General features: G+C 46.3%; 1 long non-coding RNA gene across 2 annotated transcripts in view; it reads right to left on the bottom strand.

The window, feature by feature from the left end:
* Positions 1–22,240, bottom strand: part of LOC143782516 (uncharacterized) — an 80,506-nt gene that overhangs the window by 3,706 nt on the left and 54,560 nt on the right. For both annotated transcript variants that reach the window (XR_013216995.1, XR_013216991.1), the window contains exon 3: positions 4,822–4,876. This is a non-coding gene — a long non-coding RNA (uncharacterized LOC143782516). The remainder of the gene's footprint in view (positions 1–4,821; positions 4,877–22,240) is intronic.

The raw sequence follows: 22,240 nt of genomic DNA, 5'->3' as shown, positions 1-22,240 counted from the left end.
GGCCAGATCACAACATTGCCGCCCTTGTCTGCCTGCTTAATCACGACGTCCTTCATGTCACTTAGCTCCTTGACAGCCCTTCTCAGAAGGGGGGATAAATTGTCATGACTCAGATCAGTACTCAATTGGTCAAATTCTTTCCCCACCAGCTTAACAAAAATTTCTACTGGGGGGCAGGCAGACAAGGGCGGAAAGGTCAAGGACCGCCGATAGAGATGTGTAGGGGCGGAGGGGGAGGCAGTACAGTTATTCTCCGCCTCTAAAGCCTCCAGGTCACTCAGGACCTGAAGGTCGGTAGGAGACATTGAAGGATCTATCTTGGAGGCAAAATGTTTTTTGAAAATTAGCTTTCTCGCAAAAAGTTGTAGGTCTTTAATCAGGGTAAACCTATCGGAGCCCTCCACCGGTGAAAAGGACAGGCCCCTGGATAGCACCTCTAGTTGTGATATACTCAAGACGTGTTGTGATAAGTTAATTACCTTTAAAACCTCCTGGCCTTCTTGTCTCTCATATTGTAATGATGTTTTTTCTTTTTGATAGTAGGAGTGGGCGTTTGCAGAGGACGGGATACTTCCCCCAGACCGCCATCTTTGTCTAAAAAAGAGTCTCCACATGCTCCCCCAGAGGCGGTGGATACGCTAGAGATGGAATATGACCTGGGATGTTTTTTGGGGAATTTCTGATGCCACCGAAACACACGGTTATTTTGGTAATCTTCCAAATCCCGTAAATATTTCTTCGTTTTAATGCTCTGTATTTCCACCTCCCACTTAGAAAGTTCCTCCTCGAGGGTCAAATCAAATTTTTTACAATCCTCGTTGGAAATAGCCCCCTGAATCTGTTCCCGTGTGGTCTCAATTTCCTTCTCAAGGCTTTCAAGAGACCTCTTGTCGGCTCCCACCAAAAGTTCCAGGAGAGTCCTTGAACACTTGGTGAGGGTTTCCTCCCACCTGGCCGTGAAGGTGGAATCCTCCACGCCCAAGGTAGGAAAAATTTGAACACGTAAACCTCGGGGGACAATGTCTTTCTGCAAATAGTGCTCTAAAGCCGCCTTGTTCCACCACACTTTGGTTCTCTTTTTCAAGAGATCTCTAATTTTCAGTTTCAGGTCTTTAATATCATGTGTATCCTTATCGATTGGCCGTTTCTCACCGAACACCGTCCCGAGTTGTGTAACCCAGGATTTGTCACGCTTCTTATAATCCATAAAACCTGTAAGGGAATCTGTAGATACAGAAAAATTAAACCAAACACCTAAACCAAGAAATTCCCTCCTGGCCAGCAGAGGGCTTACCTCTATGCCATGAAATATATAAACCTATAAACGATATGCTGGGTTACAAGGTGGAAATAACACTAATAAATAGCAAAAAAAGCAACCAAGCAAAGAGAGGTACCAAAACTGAAATAAATTTTTATTTAAGTATCAAATACACAGATAATTAAACATAGACAAAAACAGTGGAAGGGGAGAGGAAGCATGCCAATGAATACCAACAGCCAGCAAGATGTTATAGGTGGCTGGGAAAGGACACAACAAATCCAGATGACCTGAACTCACTACTGCCGGAAAACGCCCAAAAATAACAATCAAAATGGATGCTGAATTTACAAACTGAGCATGAAAGAATTATGCCCAGAAAAAGACAATAATAATGATATCAACAACCGCTGAGGAGCATTTCCAAAAGGCTAAGATAAATGCTGCAGTGGCAAATGAATCCAGGGAGCAACTCCAGCAATCAAGTGCCATTGAAGCCTATGCAAATTCAGGATAGGGCAAGTGTACCCGGCGCCTAACCACCATTCCTAGGCATAATGTACATGTACTGGACGGATAGCCAATATTTTACCTTGGGACATGGCGGGCACCGGGCTCCGGCGTGGTGTAGTGCAGACAGGAGAGGGCCTCGACGTACGTTTCGCCGAGCAGGCTTCGTCAGGAGGCGTGGCTAAGTGTTGGAAGGGTTGAACAATATATATGAGTAAGTATGAATGTAATGGCCAATCGGCGCACATCCATCATGATGCGGGAACGCCCGGCCACCGGATGCAGCGGCGCACCACGGGGTATGGGCGGGAGGACTGTGCGTCATCACCGCCCATCCCCGCGGCAACGCCGCAAACATCCGGCAGGCCGGGCGCACCACAGCGCATGCGTGGAGTGCGCACAAGCCTGGAAATGGATAATAGTAGGTAGAAATGGGACCCATGCGCAGAATAAACGGCATGTGCCCGTGGTGGTGAGGAAATCCCCGAACGGTGCGTGCGCGTGCGCGGCACGGAGCTCCGGGCGGACGTCAGAGCATTCCTGGACATCGTGGGCTATTACTGCCAGTTTAGCCCTAATTTTGCCATGGTAGCCACCCCTTTGATGGACTTCATTAAGGGGACAAAGTCGGCTAAGGCTAAGTGATCTCTAGAAGCTGAGACAGCCTTCCAGGAACTGAAGCTAGTCATGTGTTGGTGGCACCAGATTTCTCTTAGGAGTTTGTGGTCTAGATGGAAAAATCAGATATCAGGCTGGGTGCTGTCCTTTCACAAAAGGTGAATGGGTAAGAGCACCCCATAATGTATCTATGTCTGAGGCTGTCATCCTGAGAGATGAATTACTCCATAGTGGAGAAGGAATGTTTAGCCATAAAGTGGGTGTTGGACACTCTAAGGTACTACTTCTTATGCATGATATTCAAGCTAGTGTCAGACAATGCCCCACTGAAGTGGATGAGGGAGAAGAAGGGGAACAATGTCCGAGTTACCAGGTGGTATCTAACACTTCTGGATTTTAACGTTCATGTAGATCACAGACCCAGGAAACTGCATGGCAATTCTGATGCACTTTCGAGGGTGCACTGTTTGTTAGCGGAAGGTGCCAAGCTTCACCGGCTTTGGACAGAGGGCGGTATGTAGGATGGCCACCGGACAGAGCCTTGAGGGGAGATATGTATCATTGAGGTTGGTAGCTTTAGTGATGTAAGCCCAGGAAAGCAGGCTACAGCACACATAGTGCTGAGTTAGTAGTTTACAATTAGCTGATGGCAACTAGACTCTAACTAAAGATTGCTAGATTAAAATATAACTTTTGCTGATGAAATTAAATTAATTTATATTAGTAAAGTGCTTATTTAAAATTGCAGTGTCTTTATTGTTTAGTTATTTACTGACAATTAATTAACCACTAGGGGTAGGTGGTTCCTTCACTTCACAGTGGACTGGCTATGTAGTTCCATTATCTATGGACTTTCTTGGGGGTAAGTATTATTCATTGCTTCCCATCTTAGTAGCATCAAGTTCCAGTGAACAGTTTCACTGTTTAGTTGGTTTTCCGTGGGGGTAAGTATTATTCAATTCTTCTCCTCTCGGTAAGGTAGCATTGAAATATTCACTGACTATTAATTCATAGGGAAAGCATTGATGTTTCCCTAAATGTGAGGCATAGAACAGGACATTAATTCAGTGTTGTCCATGTAAATGACATCTAGATCAAAGAGGCCGCAGACCACTGCTTAGCATATGTTGCCAATATAGTCAATCTGCTCTAAAATGTTAACCAGCTGCCTCCCCGACATGTTTCGCCATTGCTGGCTTCTTCAGCAATTCAATTTCTAACTTCAAAAGCACAAGTTGTTTGTGCAAGAAATAATACAAAAAAATGTAACCTGAACCAGGTGACAAAGAAGTTATAGACTTTATCTGAATACTCTAAAATGGTATCACATGAAAAAAGTGGATGTACAGAATTGTCCATGGAGCTGCAAGTTCACTATTCCCAAGCCTGTAATGTTACTATTATGAATACCAGGTTGTCATCAGCAGATGGTCCCTTGCTTTGATTACATGTGTATAAAGGTCCATTACATGACAAAACCAGCGGAATTAAATGGCTGTAGATTGGCCACTTGTTTGCTGATGGTGATCATTTAATAGCCTGTTTACTCAGGTAGACTACTCTTCAGATGAGCACTGAATGATCTGCTATTGTTCTAGGTACCACTAGTCCTGTGTACACAGGACGATGCACTGCCGAAAACCAAGTATCTTTTGTACGGCACAAAAAATTATTTGTTTTGCTAGTATTCCTCCTTCTAAAATGAGTGTCAAAGGTATTGGAATAGCATAGACATGAAAGTCTTCTGTTTCATCTTTGTGAGGAATTTAGATCTTTAGGCAAAGATGTGTGTGGACATTGTGATGATATCTGTACTAATGTACGGTGTACATAATTTAATCCAATGTTTAATGAGGATTTTCTTCCAGATTTCTCTGCAGATTATGGGTGGGATATACCCATATGGACTTACTTTTACACTCAAGTGTCCTTATCCGGATGCGATATTTCATATAGAAGCAGTTCATTCAAATATTACTGGCCTATTACTTTTAATGAAAACTACTGACTTTTGTCTCTCTATGCATATTTGTGAGTTTTAGAATGAAGCTACATAATCTGAATTAGAACATAATTTCACCAATATCTGCCCAATGTTTGTTTGTGTTTGTTTCTATGTGCATGGTTAATTGCTCATTTTAGGAAGTTTTGGCTCCTATTTGTCTATTTTCTTTCTTATTTTCGCTTGTCTACTCATTTTCAGGAAGTAGCAACATCCTGATTCCTGAACGAAACACATAAAACAATGTACAAATAAAGCAGGAAGGGATATCATTGTTAGAAGAGCTTTAAAGTCAAAACTACTAAAGAAATATGAATTCGCTCATCACATTCCCTGACTATAACTTCTAAAAAAATTGTCATTTTTTAAATTCTTTTTACAATTATTCAAAATATTGTATGTCATACAATACCTACTATGTATAGAATACCTGTAATTTGATGTAGTCAATTGGTGCATTCGAAATCTGAGACACTTCAACAAAACTGTTAAAAAGTAAATACAGAATTGTTAGTGTTACGTCTTTTCTAAAAGAAAAAAATTAAATTTATACTCTGCTACTCATACTGTAGATATTATGATTTCTGAAATACTCAGCACTTTAATTTTGAAAAATAATTGCAAATCTTGACCTTAATATAAGAAATAAAGAACAAGCATAACCGCTAAGAACTGATTGCCAATACCAATCTTCAATTCAGATCAATATCATGTTATGTTGTTATACAATAGTACACAGTTTAAAAAATGGTAATCTGCCACAATGCAGATGCGAACAGAAATTTATGCATACAAGTAGGTATTGTATATCAAATAAGACTCAATATTTATAGTGATTTTTCAAGACTCCTGCCATTCGTCCTGACATGCTGAATATCAGTTTTCGGGAACAAATCCGGACTGATGTCAATTCTTTTTTACATAATAAGTGCTTGGAATTTATCACAATGTCTGTGTTTTTGTTTCCTCCCCCACTTTTTAAGATTTGACCACAGGTTCTCTTTTGGATTGAGATCTGGGGGAGTTTCCTGGTATTGGACACAAAATTTCAATGTTTTGCTTGTTAAGACGATTTGCAAAAGCCTTGAAAATTAAGTGTCTACAACTGTAAATATTGAGACTTTGCATAAACTTGATGCATTTTTCAATAAAATTTTAAAAACTTATAGAATGCTCATAATTGTGCTTCATCAAACAAAGAAAAATCTGACTAAAAGACCAAAAAACACCGAAGCAGCAAACTTTGTGAAAACCAAAATTTGTGTCAGTCTAAAAAGTTTTGACCATGGCTATAGTACCACAGATTACAATGATCTGAGATTATATTATACTAGATGGTGGCCTGATTCTAATGCATCGGGTATTCTAGAATATGTATGTAGTTCATTTATGAAATTTTCAGAATAATGCAATTCATACTAAGGATTCGGCCTGCCGCAACCAATTAGCGAAGCGTGGTTCAAATTCCGCACCAATTCGCGGGCGGATGCGACTGTCGCTGATTGCTCGGGGCCGGGCATGACCAATCAGTGAAGCCAGGGCAGGCTCCAGGTTTTTGAGGGCTCCGGGCGAAAGAGTCTCAGTGGGCCCCCCTCCTTAACACATACCACGATTCATGATGCACAGATACAGCAGAGAAATATAGCACAGCCAAGTAGCGTATAACACAGGCCACATAGTATATAACACAGCCCATGTAGTATATAACACAGCCCACGTAGTATATAACACAACCCACATAATATATAACACAGCCACGTAGTATATTGCCCAGCCACGTAGTATATTGCCCAGCCACGTAGTATATTGCACAGCCACGTAGTATATAACACAGCCACGTAGTATATAGCACAGACATGTAGTATATAGCACAGACACATAGTATATTGCCCAGCCACATAATATATTGCACAGCCACGTACTATATTGCACAGCCACGTAATATATTGCACAGCCACATAGTATATAGCACAGCCACGCAGTATATAGCACAGCCACATAGTATATAGCACAGCCCACATAGTATATAGCTCAGACATGTAGTATATAACACAGCCCACGCAGTATCTAACACAGCCCACGCAGTATATAGCACAGCGGGCACCATATCCCTGTTAAAAAAAGAATAAAAATAAAAAATAGTTAAATACTCACCTTCCGTCGGCCCCCGGATCCAGCCCAGGCATTTACCAATGCTCCTCGCGACAATCCATTCCCAAGAGTGCATTGCGGTCTCACGAGATGATGACGTAGTGGTCTCGTGAGACCGCATCTCGCGAGACCGCAATTCATGGACCGGACAGTCGCGAGGAGCGGAAAAGGCCTGTGCTGGATCCGGGGGCCAACAGAAGGTGAGTATATAATGATTTTGTTATTTTTTTATTATTTTTAACATTAGATCTTTTTACTATTGATGCTACATAGGCAGCATCAATAGTAAAAAGTTGGTCACACAGGGTTAATAGCAGTGTTAATGGAGTGATTTACACCACGACATAACGCGGTCCGTTAACGCTGCCATGTGTGAGCGCTGACTGGAGGGGAGTATGGAGCGGGCACTGTGCCCGTCGCTGATTGGTAGTGGCCATTTGACCGCGACCAATCAGCGACTTGGGATTTCCTTGACAGACAGAAGTGACCCTTAGACAATTATATAGTAGATTTAAAGGGAGAATATAGAAAACATAGTATAACCTCTTCATGACCGCCAATACACCTTTTAATGGTGGTTGTTAAGGGGCTTTAATTCTCAGTGCCACTTTGTCACAGTGCTAAGGATCAAGTGAATTTTTGCCCCCAGTCGTTAAAAATCCTGTGGGTGACAGTTGTATATGACAGCTGCATGAGACTTAGGAAGGTAATTGCTTGCACCAGAATTTTTTAGGGGCTTCATTGCAAATGTGGTAAGTACTTATGCACATGCCAAATTTTTACTTATTTGACCTCTTAAATTTAATTTGCCAAAGCTCGGTAAATGATCGTGTTTCCACTAATACTTTTGTTAGGACTTTGGCTAGGATAGTGGTGCTGTATGATAAGCGGGGGGATGTGTTTGAGGGGAGGGTGTGGGGAGAATTCAGAGTAGTGGTGAACTGTATTTTTTTATTAACTTAATTTGTGGAGATTCAGGCAGGCAATGAGGGCCAAGAAACCATCCACAACATCCAGACAAAAGGGCTTCTGTCATTGGCTGCCAAAATCACATGTTCCTCTACATATAAAAAGCGGACATGTTGTTTTTGCGTCATTTTGTTAGTGTAGCATCACAGAGAGGCTGCTCCTGCTGCAAGTAGTCAGATATTTAGGCAGTTTATTGTCAGTTAGTTCGGCTAGGTAGGATTCTGTGTCAAATAAACCTTCCAGCATCTAAATCGTTTTTGCGGATACTGTGGTGCAGGCCGGAGTCCACATTTCAGAAACTAAATTGTTCGTGCTAATACTGTGGTGCAGGCAGGAGTCCACAGCTCAGAATCTAAATAATTTGTGCTAATTGTGTGATGCAGCCAGGAGAGTCCACGTTTCAGAACCTATATCATTTGTGCTAATATTGTGGTGCTGGCAGCAGTCCACATTTTGAAATCTAAATTGATTGTTCTAATACTGTGATGCAGGCATTAGTTCAGAATCTAAATAGTTTCTGCTGATAGTGTGGTCCAGACACCAGACCACATTTCTGAACCTAAATCTTTTCTGCTAATAGTTTGGTTCAGACACCAGGACACATTTCTGAATCTATTTTTTTTCTGATAATAGTGTGTTCTAGACACCAGGTGACATTTCTGAATCTAAATCCTTTCTGCTAACATTGTGGTCCAGACACCAGGCCACATTTCTGAATCTAAATATTTTCTGCTAATAGTGTGGTCTAGACACCAGGCCACATTTCTGAATCTAAATATTTTTTGCTAATAGTGTGGTCCAGCCAAGAGTCCACATTTCAGCATCTAAATCTTTTGTGCTAATTTTGTGGTCCATCCACACTAGCTCAGCAAATAAATACAGGTTGTTAATTTACTGACAGGTGACTAACAGGTGTGGGCCTAGAGTTATGAAACTGGTTAAAAGAGGGGAAAGGTACATCCAACACGAGTGAGAAAAAGCAAGGTTGTTTTGGAAGGGGGATTAGGCTTGGTTTTCAAGGTGTACTTGCGGTAGGTGGTAATGTTACTGAAAGCTCTACTGAACAAACACTGGCTCATCCTACCGAAAGACATCTGACAACTTCTGTTACTGGACACCCCTTCTATGGCAGCCGCACAGCAGTATACCTTGTAGATGAGGGCCAGAGGCCATGTGCTCTAGTGGATGGCAAGAGTTGCATCAAGTGGCCTCTCCTCCTCTTCCTCCATCTTAACATCACAAACAGTACAGTCCTCAGAGGTGGCACCCCAAGTACCCTTGTTTATACCTGCGTCACATGTCTCCAACCGCCCAACTGACCCAGAGTACAAATATTAACCCCTTCACCCCCGGAGCTTTTTCCGTTTTTCCATTTTCGTTTTTCGCTACCCTCCTTCCCAGAGCCATAACTTTTTTATTTTTCCGTCAATTTGGCCATGTGAGGGCTTATTTTTTGCGGGACGAGTTGTACTTTTGAACGACATCATTGGTTTTAGCATGTCGTGTACTAGAAAACGGGAAAAAAATTCCAAGTGCTGTGAAATTGCAAAAAAAGTGCAATCCCACACTTGTTTTTTGCTTGCCTATTTTGCTAGGTTCACTAAATGCTAAAACTGACCTGCCATTATGATTCTCCAGGTCACTACGAGTTTATAGACACCTAACATGACTAGGTTATTTTTCACCTAAGTGGTGAAAAAAAATTCCAAACTTTGCAAAAAACAAAACAAAACAAAATTGCGCCATTTTCCGATACTCGTAGCGTCTCCATTTTTCGTGATCTGGGGTCAGGTGAGGGCTTATTTTTTGCGTGCCGAGCTGGCGTTTTTAATGATAGCATTTTGGTGTAGATACGTTCTTTTGATCGCCCGTTATTGCATTTTAATGCAATGTCGTGGCGACCAAAAAAACGTAAATCTGGCGTTTCGAATTTTTTTCTCATTACGCCATATAGCGATCAGGTTAATGCTTTTTTTTTATTGATAGATCGGGCGATTCTGAACGCGGCGATACCAAATATGTGTAGGTTGGTTTTTTTTTTTATTGATTTATTTTGATTGGGGCGAAAGGGGGGTGATTTAAACTTTTATATTTTTTTTATTTTTTTCACATTTTTAAAAACTTTTTTTTTTTACTTTTGCCATGCTTCTATAGCCTCCATGGGAGGCTAGAAGCAGGCACAGCCCGATCGGCTCTGCTATGCAGCACCGATCATAAGATCGCTGCTACACAGCAGAATTGCAGGTGTGCTGTGAGCGCCGACCACAGGGGGGCGCTCACAGCCACCGGCAATCAGTAACCATAGAGGTCTCAAGGACCTCTATGGTTACCTTCCTGACACATCGCCGACCCCCGATCATGTGACGGGGGTCGGCGATGCGCTCATATCCGGCCGCACGGCCGGATGCGGTAGTTAAATGCCGCTGTCTGAGTTTGACAGCGGCATTTAACTAGTTAATAGCGGCGGGTGATCGCGATTTCACCCGCCGCTATTGCGCGCACATGTCAGCTGTAAAAAACAGCTGACATGTCGCGACTTTGATGTGCGCTCACCGCCGGAGCGCACATCAAAGCGGGGGTCCCGACATGTGACGTACTATACCGTCACATGTCGGGAAGGGGTTAAAATTGCCATGCATGGGACACGGCTTGGACCAGCATTTCTAGCTTAAACATTGATCAGTAACACATGTATGAGTGACAGGTGTAGGCCTGGTGCTCTGAGAGCACTGCCAAATTCAGGCAACACACATGAAGGAGACCCAACTTGGAGTCCACACATTTCCATAAATTAGGGACAGACACCAGAAAAAGTGGCATCATTTGACCCACAATAAAATTTTTATAATGGCAAAGCAGCAGTCAGGCATGAGCCATTTATGAGAAATGGGAAAGTATTTACAGCTTTGAATTTCATTTCAAATGAAGAGGTGGGCGAGGGATCGTTCTAGGCCTGCTGTGCTGCTTTTCTGCTCAGCCACACACAGGTGGCAAAAACATCAGCTTCATAGACTACTATATTTAGAAACATCATTTAAGGAGAGTAACACAGGTAGTTTACTGAAAGTAACTGCAGACCTGTTGGTCTAGGAGCCATACTGCTACAGGCAACACACAAGAGAGAGACCCAACTTGGAGTCCAAACATTCCAAAAAATTAGGGGCAGACACCACTAAAGTGGCATCAATTTCCCTAGAGTAGAAATAGTATAATGGGGCTTTGATACCCCTTCCACTAAAGACCACCCACCAGTTGGAGACACAGCTTGGAGTTGCTGTAGGAACAGCAGGCACAGAAGCCATATGATAGATGTCACAAACTGCAATAATGCGAGATCAATGCAGCACACTAAAAACTACATCATTGCCTAGTTTACCCAGTCTGCAACGGGAGTGAAAAAAATCATTGGAGATTCATGACTTGTTCATCTTGATAAAAGCTAGGCGGTCTACACTTTCAGGGGACAGCTGGATGTGCTTATCCATCAGGACACCACCAACAGTGCTGAAGACATGTTCTGAGAGAACGTTGGCTGCTATGCATGACAAAACCTCCAAGACGTGACAGGCAAGCTCAGGCCACTCTTCCATTTTTGAAGACCAAAAATGCCAAAGGGTCCAAACCCTCCCTGATGTCATTGAAGTTGAGCTCTAGATACTCCTGCACATTCCTCTCCAGTTGTTCACTATGTATCAGACTTTTACTCAGTTCTGATGGTGCACGGGCTGGTCCAAAAAAATGTGTGAAACGACTCACAGAAATTGCTTCTTCAACTTAAGGTACCGTCACACTAGGCGATATCGCCAGCAATCCGTGACGTTGCAGCGACCTGGATGGCGATATCGCTGTATTTGACACGCAGCAGCGATCTGGATCCCGCTGTGAAATTGCTGGTCGCTGCTAGAAGGTCTGCACATTATTTGGTTGCTAGGTCGCCGTGTATCGCCGTGTTTGACAGCAAAAGCGACGATACCAGCGATATTTTACACTGGTAACCAGGGTAAACATCGGGTTACTAAGCGCAGGGCCGCGCTTAGTAACCCGATGTTTACCCTGGTTACCAGCGTAAAAGTTAAAAAAACAAACAGTACATACTCACCTGCGCGTCTCCCAGCCTCTGCTTCCTGACACTAAAGCGCCGGCCCTAAACTGAAAGTGAAAGCAACAGCGGTGACGTCACCGCTCTGCTGTTAGGGCCGGAGCTCAGTCAGCGTCAGGATGCAGAGGCTGGGGGACGCGCTGGTGAGCATGTACTGTTTGTTTTTTTAACTTTTACGCTGGTAACCAGGGTAAACATCGGGTTACTAAGCGCGGCCCTGCGCTTAGCAACCCGATGTTTACCCTGGTTACCCGGGGACCTCGGCATCGCTGGTCGCTGGAGAGCGGTCTGTGTGACAGCTCTCCAGCGACCACACAGCGACGCTGCAGCGATCGGCATTGCTGTCGCTATCGCTGCAGCGTCGCTTAGTGTGACGGTACCTTTATTACACTGCTGTTGCTGCTAATGTTTTTGCATTGATGACTTGACATTCCTAGAGTTGGAAGCCTATAACTGTGATGCACACTCACTGCTGTCTTGGGGAAGGCCACTTTTAAGATTGTCTACCAGCATGTTTCAATATTCCACCATGCACGCGTCCTTTTCCAGGGCAAAAGCACCTGGCAAAATTTACTCTAATTCCATTGATCTAACAGAGTGGATCCCAGTAGTCAGCACTATTTCTAATCCTAACAATATGGGCATCATGTTGCAGGTAGTGAAGCAAGAAAGCACTCGTGTGTCGGGCTCTTCCATGAGGTCCAAGTCCATGGTGAGTTTGTGGCATGGTAACACACAAGCTTGCTTCCTCCATCCCCTCCCACCAACCACGGACAACAGAGAGGGGATCATTATCCTCTTCATCTCCTGACTGTTGCGCACCCATCACCACTTCCTCCTCATCCTCCTTTATTTGTTCCTCGGTGCCTACACCTTCACTATCAGTTTGTCTGGTACCATGAACTCCCCTCGATCACTGTAATCCACACTCCCTTGGCACCTGCCTGTGCAATGAAAGTCCTGAACTTAGGGATATTCTTATACCTTCAACATCGTCCTCTTGCTTCCACCGGCTCCAGCAAACTATTCAAAGTGAGCTCCAGCATGTAGATGACCGAAATAGTGATGCAGATGATGGCATCGTCAGCTGTAACCATCTTATTAGCAATGTCAAAAATGTGCAGAAGTGTGCAGAGGTCCTTCATCTACCCACTCCGCAAACTTGATTTGCACCACATCTGTACTGCATTGGACGAGGCTATGCAAAATGATATACTGCACCAGGGCTCATCACTGCTGACTAGTGTTGAGCATTCCGATACCGCAAGTATCGGGTATCGGCCGATATTTGTGGTATCGGAATTCCGATACCGAGTTCCGATATTTACCGCATATCGGATACCGTAATCGGAAGTGCCCAGAATTCAAACTGCACGAATTCAGCCAATGAGGAATGATTACAAGTGTGGGCACATCCTGTTCAGCATGGTGGGCATGTAACTACTGGCAAGGCTGTGATTGGCTGCTGAAATTATGTCATGATGCACTATAAAAAATGCTGCCGCCATTTCTGGCTCACTCTGCTGTGAATTCAGTTAGGCATAGGACGCTGTGTTCTGACTGAGGGCCACTTGAGATAGCGATTTGCTTCATTGTGCTTTTACCAGGCTAATTTAGCAACCGCTGTGTGTTCACCTTGCTTTTGCCTTGCAGCGCTGTTTTCACAGCGATCTGCAAGGTCTCTCTGTGTGTGTGTGTGTGTGAGTGCAGCCCACTCTGTAGTCTGTGTGCAGCCATAGCCGGTTGTATTCAGCTCAGGGTGGTTCACTGCCTCATACTGTTCTATCCATTGTCCTTTTTTGCTAAAAGTGCAGCCTGCTGCACATTTTTTCAAATATTTCCTATTAGTGGCTTTCCACCTGTATCCAGCTAAATTGTGGAAAAAGTGGAAAAACACTACATAGGATAACATAGAGAAGGTTTTTTGGGCCTTGCAGCGCCGTTTACGGCTGTCTGCACGGTCTCCGTGTGAGTGCAGCTCTCCCTGCAGTCTGTGTGCAGCCACAGCCGGTTGTATCCAGCTCAGGGTGCGTCACTGCCTCATACCGTAAAATACATTGTCCTTTTTTGCAAATAGTGCAGCCTGCTGCACATTTTTTCCAGTAATTCCTATTAGTGGCTTTCCACCCGTATCCAGCTAAATTGTGGAAAAACACTACATAGGATAACCTAGAGGATGTTTTTTGGGGCTTGCAGCGCCGTTTACGGCTGTCTGCACGGTCTCTGTGTGAGTGCAGCTCGTCCTGTAGTCTGTGTGCAGCCACAGCCGGTTGTATCCAGCTCAGGGTGCGTCACTGCCTCATACCGTAAAATACATTGTCCTTTTTTGCTAATAGTGCAGCCTACTGCACAATTTTTCAAATATTTCCTATTAGTGGCTTTCCACCCGTATCCAGCTAAATTGTGGAAAAACACTACATAGGATAACCTAGAGGAGGTTTTTTGGGCCTTGCAGCGCCGTTTACGGCTGTCTGCACGGTCTCCGTGTGAGTGCAGCTCGCCCTGTAGTCAGTTCTGCCAAAAAATAAATAAATAAATAATAAAGTTCACCAAACACACCACTTTACAGTTGTGTAGGCCACATTAGCTCATATTAATACTTATTAATACATATTATACTAGTCCACACTTTAGAAAATTAGTGTTTCTTATACCTGTTAGGAGCTGTTCAGGAATAAGCACACTAAGCCCTTAGTACTCTTCTGCTTATCTTTATCAGTCAACCAAGATGAAAAAGGCAGGGAGTAAGGCACGTGGGTGTGGGCGCGGAGCAGGGAGAGGACGTGGGGATTCTGTGCCTGCTGCGGGCACCAGCGACTCATCATCACCCAGTTTCAGCAGGGAACAGTCCTTCATGTGCAGCTTAGTCGGAGAGCGCCGTACACCTCTGCTGCATGAAGACCAAATTGAAGCCGTTGTCGGATGGACATCCTCTCAGGCACAGAGCACTGGAGAGCACCCTTCTGTCTCTTCACCACCTGCCAAATTGTCCAGGCAGTCAGAGAGCCCAGGACAGGAGCAGTCTCTACTTCTGTTCTTTGCATCTCTTGGCTTGGAAACAGGGGGCCAGCTAAGCAGCATTGGAGAAATGGAAGAAGAGGCAGTGTGCAGTGATGCGCAACAGCTTTGTCTCTCTGACTCTGAAGAGGCGGGTGGGCCAGTGCCTCCGGTCACCACACCGCAGTACGCATCTGATGATGACACTCAGGTGCCACTTTCTGGTGCATGCTGTGCTGCCGAGACTACCCAGGAGGAGCAGTTGGTGGCAGAGGGTAGTGTAGATGATGAGGTCCTTGACCCATCGTGGCACGAGGAACAGGAAGGTGGAGGGAGCAGCTCTGAGGAAGAGATTCCCCGAACGGGCCAAAGAGGGAGAGGGAGGGGGAAGACTGCGGAGCCTGTAGCCTCCACTTCAGCACCCGTTAGGAGCATGTCTCTTCCAAAAGCCAAAAAGGGCGCTCTCAAGACTTGCAGTGCCTGGTCCTTTTTCGACACAGTTGCAGATGACATTTGCTTTGTCAAATGCAAGGTGTGTCATCAGAAAATCAAAAGAGGGAGAAATGTCGGCAACCTCAATACCTCAAATATGTGGAAACATGTGCGGACCAGGCACACGGTGGAGTTACAAAAACACACTGAAGAGCTAGGCCAACCAACAGCGGCAGCTACCACCTCTTCAGCTCGTGTTGCCTCTTCCTCCAGCTCACACACAGCTGGTTCGGCTTCCTCCCAGGATCGCCATGGAAGAACCTCTGGCACTGTTGTCCAGAGACCCACTGTAATTCCACCCGCAGCACCATGTTCCCAGTCATCCTCACACTCCCAGCCCAGTCTACAGCCATTGGTAGTACAGGCATGGGAGAAAAGGCGGCCCTTCTCGGCAAACCACCCCCGAGCACAGGCTCTGAATGCTGGCATTGCAAAACTACTGTCCCTTGAAATGCTCTCATTCAGGCTGGTGGAGACTGACAGCTTCCATGACTTGATGGCATTGGCAGCCCCACAGTACAATGTGCCCAGCCGCTTTTATTTCAGCAGGCAAGCCGTCCCTGCCCTGCACAAGCATGTGGAGGGACACATAAAACACGCGCTACTGAACGACGTCAGTAGCAAGGTCCACCTCACCACCGATGCGTGGACCAGTCACCATGGGCAGGGGCGATACCTTTCCCTCACTGCCCATTGGGTTAATGTTGTTGAGTCGGGTACAGATCGTGCGAGTGGCGCAGGACGTGTCCTGCCCACTCCAAGGATTGCAGGAATCCAGTCTGTAAGCATTGACTCCTCCCCATACACAAGTTCCTCAGAATCATCGCTGTAGGAGCCGTCACAGTCCACCTCCACATGGACCCGTGAACGTTTACCTGTTTCGATCGACATGAGCACAGCCGTGGCCAAACGTCAACAGGCCGTCTTGAAATTAATTTCTTTGGGGAATCGAAGCCACACAGCGCAGGAGCTCTGAAATGCCATCAAGCAGGAGAGCGACGTGTGGTTTGTGCCAGCGAATCTCCAGCCAGGCATGGTAGTGTGTGACAATGGCCGAAATCTGGTGGCAGCTCTGGCCCTTGGCAACCTCACTCACATCCCATGTCTGGCACATGTGCTCAACTTGGTCGTGCAGAGTTTTTTGAGGGACTATCCGGATCTTGATGCACTGCTGCACAAGGTCCGCCTAGAGTGTGCTCACTTGCGGCGTTCCAGCACAGCAAGATCGCGCATTGCAGCTCTGCAGCGCCGATTCCGCCTTCCGGAACATCGCATCATATGTGACCTACCTACCAGTTGGAATTCCACGTTACATATGTTGGAGCGGTTGTGTGAGCAGCAAGCAGTAATGGAGTACCAGCTGCATCAGGCGCAAAGAAGTCGCACTCCGCGCCGTTCAGACTTCACAACCACAGAGTGGGCCACTATGAAGGACGTCTGCCAGGTTTTGCGTCCCTTCGATTATTCCACGCGGATGGCAAGTGCAGATGATGCACTAGTCAGCCTGACTGTCCCCCTTATCTGCCTGCTTCAACAAACACTGCAAGCGCTAAGGGATGATGTTGTGGAAGAGGTGGAGGATGAGGAGTCACCATTTCCATCAGCTTCTGGACAGTCAGCGCCACGTGGTTCCTCACAAAGGCATAGGCAGGGGACACTTTGTGAGGAGGATGAGGAGGAGTCAATGGAGGAGGAAGACATCCGTCCAGAGGAGGGAGTTACACAATTGTCCAGTAGTCAGTGTGTACAGCTAGGGTGGGGTGATGAAGAGCGGGCACAGATCATGGCTCAAGCAGGGGACAGCGTTTCTTGGCCAGTTGGCAGTCTGCAGCACATGGTTGATTACATGCTGCAGTGCCTGAGAAATGACCGCCGCATCGCCCACATTCTCAACATGGCTGATTATTGGGTGTACACCCTCCTCGATCCTCGCTACCGGGACAATGTACAAAGCCTCATCACACCGTTGAACCGGGAGCTTAAAATGTGGGAGTACCAAGACACACTGGTGAATTCCATCATCTTCTCCAGTCCAACTGAGAGCAGTGCTGCTAGTGCGTTACAAAGCAGCTCAGTGCGTCGAGGCAGTGGAGGAGGCTCTGCACAAAGAGGGAGCAGAAGCAGTGCCTCTGCCCAAGGCAAGACCAGTATGGCCCAACTCCGTCAGATGGTGACAAACTACATATCTTGCCCTCTTACTGTACTCCCAGACGACTCTTCCCCTTTCAAGTTTTGGGTCTCTAAGCTGGATACATGGCCAGAGCTAAGCCAGTATGCATTGGAGGTGCTGGCTTGCCCTGTGGCTAGTGTATTATCAGAATGCGTCTTTAGTGCTGCAGGTGGTGTACCAACAGACCGTCGCATGCAACTATCCTCCGATAACGTTGACCGGCTTACTTTTCTGAAAATGAACCAGACCTGAATCTCGCAGGAATTTGCCACTCCTCTTCCTGATTAAATAATTGGGTGTCTACAGTATCCAGGTCTCCTGTTGTGTTCATCTTTCTACCACCTGAACTGTAATTCCTGGGCTCCAACACCGCCAGTTGAGGCTCAGAAGTGCCGTCTGCACAGTAAAAACATACGACCCAATGTTATTGGGTTTCAGTAACGTCAGCTGATCCCCAGCTGTGTAGCCGGCAATGTGTCCTGCGACCGCCACGCTGACACAACAACTGAAATGTAAGGGAACCTGTCCCCCCCCCAGGCGTTTGTTACTGAAAGAGCCACCTTGTGCAGCAGTAATGCTGCACAAGGGAAAGGTAGCTCTTTTAATTTAGCTCCTTGCACACGCAGAACTTAACACTTATAAAATGTGTCCCCCTGATACCGTGAGACCGTCCCGGAGGTGGGACTTTCCTTCGTAATGGGACGCAGCACAGCCGTCATTCCTACCCCCATGGTGCCGTGCGGCGCCTCCTTAGCGTGTAATGCTGCACAAGGAAATGGTGCCTCTTTTCCTTGTGCTCCTTGCACACACTGAACCTTAACACTTATGAAATGTGTCTCCTCACACCGTTAAACCGTCCCGGAGGTGGGACTTTCCTTTGTAATGTGACGCAGCGCTGCACTCCTACCCCCTTGGCGCCGTGCGCCGCCTCCTCAGCGTTGTTTAATTCTGTCCCGGAGCCTGCGCTGTTATGTTATCCCTTGGCCAGGCGCACTTAGCGCTGCCCGTCTTCTGACATCATTTGGTGTCAGGCTGGCTGCGCCTGTGCGGCCGCGCTGCCCGAGATCCCGCCTCACAGTGTCTTCTGATTTAATCACACTGCGGGCCTGGGATCCATGGGCATGCGCAGTGCATATCTTCACCTCCGCCCCTCACTCATCTCCCTCCGCCTTCTTCAGACTGTGCGCCGTCAGCTGATCCCTAATAGCATGCCACGGCCATGGCGCCGCACAGTCTGAAGAAGCCGGAGGGAGGGGAGTGAGAGGCGAGGATATGCCCATGGATCCCAGGCCCGCAGTGGGATTACATTAGATGACACTGCGAGGCGGGATCTTGGGCAGCACATCCGCACAGGCGCAGCCAGCCTGACACCAAATGATGTCAGAAGATGGGCAGCGCTAAGTGCGCCTGGCCAAGGGATAACATAACAGCGCAGGCTCCCGGACAGAATCAAACAACGCTGAGGAGGCGGCGCACGGCGCCAAGGGGGTAGGAATGACGGCTGTGCTACGTCACATTACAAAGGAAAGTCCCACCTCCGGGATGGTTTTACGGTGTGAGGGGACACATTTCATAAGTGTCTAGTTCAGCGTTTGCAAGGAGCATAATTAAAAGAGCCAGCTTTTCCTTTTGTAGCATTAGTGCTGTACAAGATGGCTCTTTCAGCAACAAACGCCTGGGGGGGTTAAAGGTTCCCTTTCAACTTTCTCCAGTGCAGGCTACGACCTACACTCTGCTCCTCCTGCTGACCCTGGGCTCTAACACCGCCAGTTGGTGCCCGGAGGTGCTGGCTGCACAGAGAAAAACACCAGCCAATGTGTCAGTGGGGTTCAGCAATGCCAGCTGTTCCCCCGCTGTGTAGCCGGCAACGTGTCCTGCAAACGCCACGCAGACACAAAGCTGCCACCAGTGCAGGCTTCGGCCTACACTCTGCTCCCCCTGCTGACCATTTGCTCCATCACCGCTAGTTGGGGCTCTAGGAAGACAATCTTGAATAGGTCCCCATCCTGGTTCCAGTACCGTCAGCTGGTTCCGGGTAAAGCCTTTGGCTTAGGTGCCTCTTTCTGGGTATCCGAGTTCCACCAACGTCAGGTGGTCCTTGGTAGTGCTTTCAGGCATGGGTACCTCCTGCTTAGTAACCGGGTTCCAGTAACGTCAGCTGGTTCTCAGTAGTTCCATTGGCTCTTGGACCTTTGGCTACCCATCCGGGTTCCAGTACCGTCAGCTTGTTCTCGGCAGTGTCTTTTGCTCTTGTACCTTCTGCTCCCCATCCTGGTTCCAGTACCGTCAGCTGGTTCCGGGCAGAGCCTTTGGCTTAGGTGCCTCCTTCTGGGTATCCGAGTTCCACCAACGTCAGGTGGTCCTTGGTAGTGCTTTCTGGCATGGGTACCTCCTGCTTAGTTACCGGGTTCCAGTAACGTCAGCTGGTCCTCGGTAGTTCCATTGGCTCTTGGACCTTCGGGTAGCCATCCGAGTTCCAGTTCCATCAGCTGGTTCTCGGCATTTTCTCAGCCTTCTTGTGCCTTCTGCTACATTTCCAAGTTCAAGACCCTAAAGACGACGACCCGGAAGACCACCCCTAAGATGACGACGACACCAGAGACTACAACCACTGAGATGATGACGACCCTGGAGACGATGACCCTGAAGACCACCCCGATGACAACGACCCCGGAGACGACGACCCTCGAGACGACGACATGGAAGACCGAGAAGCAGAAGAACAAGAGGCTGCAGAACAAAGAGCAGAAGAACATTAAGCATAACACTAAATATCAGAGCAAAAGATATTATCTAAATTATAAGCAGAAGAAGACTAAGCAGTGTATGGGAGTGAGTCCGTTCCTCCTCGTGGTGCCCCTGGATAAAGCCTGATGCTGCAGGCCAAACTGAATGCGGACAAATGCAACTCTTTTGTGACAGGCAGAAAGGAAGGTGTAATCTTCAAACTTTTATAGATAACAACTACAGGAATGCCTGTCACAAATAAGAATATGATGAAGAAGTAGAATATGAAGAAGAATAATAGTTGAATAAAAAGAATATGAAGAATGTAACAAAAAAAAATAATAGGTAGAAGATGAAGAAGAAGATGAATAAGGTGAAGAAGAAGTTGATGTCAAAGATGAAGATGATGATGATGAAGAAGAAAGTGTGGGAGAAGTAAAAAAAAGGTGAAGGGTGTGGAAGTAGTGATAAATCAATATCTGACAAAATAAAAAAATTCTTAACATAGTCAATATCTTTGTAACTCCGAACATCTTAAAAAAAAAAATTTCCTGCTATTCTATTTGATTGGGCTAAACCTCTATGCCTTTAATGTCTCCGCCACCTCCCCCAATACATCCTACATTATTCTTAGTTGTTTTCCTTCATGTAGAATGAACCTACAAGGAAAGAAAGGGTTTATTTTAATTCCGATATTTTCGTCCCATTGACTTGCATTGGTATCGGGTATCGGTATCGGCGAGATCCGATATTTTGCCGGTATCGGCCAATCCAATCCGATACCGATACTTTCCGATATCGGAAGGTATCGCTCAACACTACTGCTGACACAATCTCTGCAACATGTGCAAAGTAGAATTTCACCATGTCTGCAAAATGCTTACATTCCGGTTAACCAGTAGCCCGGAAGACCTCTGTAGCGATAGGGTGTGAACGGTGAAGGTGTCCGTGCTTTCTGCAGCAGTTCATCCAGGCAGGGATAGTGGCAGAAAAATTGCTGTACCAACCTTAGGTGTTTAGTAGTTTAGTAGTTTAGTTCTCCAACCCCTGTTGTCTAGTAGTTTAGTTCTCCCTCTTCTGGTGTGTAGTGGTTTAGTTCTCCATTCCTTGGTGTGTAGTAGTTTAGTTATCCATTCACAAGTGCCCTACAAGCCTTAGGGATTCCAAGACTTGTGGAACAGACCCTTCCCTACTAGCCCTCATTGCCACCAGATTCACCTAGTGCCCAGTCACCGACATGTAACTCCCCTGTCCATTCTTGCTTGTCCAGGTGACAGGACAGTAGTGAAATGCACTCTAGCAGATAGATTTTTTCAAGGAATGGATGATATTGTCTATGACATGCTGTTCTAGTGCAGGCACATCTTTCCTAGAGAAGGAATATTGTGACTCGGCAACTAGTACTGGGGGACTGCGACGGCCATCAGCTTTCGGAAAGTGTGTGAATACACCAGGCGAAAAGGCAGCATTTTGCTGCCAACAGATTGGAGATGGTGAAGTTCTAGTTCTTAGCTGTGTCATATGTAGGAGGAAACAATCTTTTACATAACCACAACTGTGGATTGAGGGCTGGCTGCTGTGCTGAGAGAGGGTGGAATAGGGTGAACACGACAAACTGCTGGACTGTCAATGAGGTGCAGGTGGAGATGTTATGATGGATTGAGAAAGATGTAATGTGCTGGATATCAGAGATCAGTAAGTATCAGCAGGCATGTTCACTTCCATAACAGTTCATGAGCTCTCTCCCCCCAACTGTAGTGGGTAAAAAATGGAAGTTCTGCGACCAGAGACCTGTGTTTGAACACTCACCATGGTGATGGAGGAGGAAGAAGCAGCAGATGCGGTTGATGGAGCTGCTGGCGGCTGGCGAAGCCCGCTAAGCTGCATTTTAGCACAGTGAGATTCCCAGATTAAGGCATGTTGATCGTGCATGTGCCAGTTCATGCATGTAGTAATCAAATTATTTGATTTTTTTCCGCTACTAAGACTTTTTTTTTACAAAGTTGGCAGATAACGTGAATTGGATCATCATTTTCAGTCTCAAAAAAGGCCCAGGCTAGGCAATCCTTGTTATCCATGTGAACTGCAGACCCGCGACCACTCTTGGCCACAGCCAGAGTTGTGGCTGAGGATGTAGTGCTTGTCGTGGTTGCATTACTCTGTGTCTATGCGGGAACCACAACATACCCTCCTCGTCTTCCTCCTTCATCTCCTCTGTGGAGTTAGTCAGCTGCATGTCTCTGG

Source organism: Ranitomeya variabilis, chromosome 1 (assembly GCF_051348905.1).
Source record: "Ranitomeya variabilis isolate aRanVar5 chromosome 1, aRanVar5.hap1, whole genome shotgun sequence".
In the NCBI taxonomy this organism is placed as follows: Eukaryota; Metazoa; Chordata; class Amphibia; order Anura; family Dendrobatidae; genus Ranitomeya; species Ranitomeya variabilis.
This window is presented reverse-complemented; position numbering and strand designations above follow the sequence as displayed.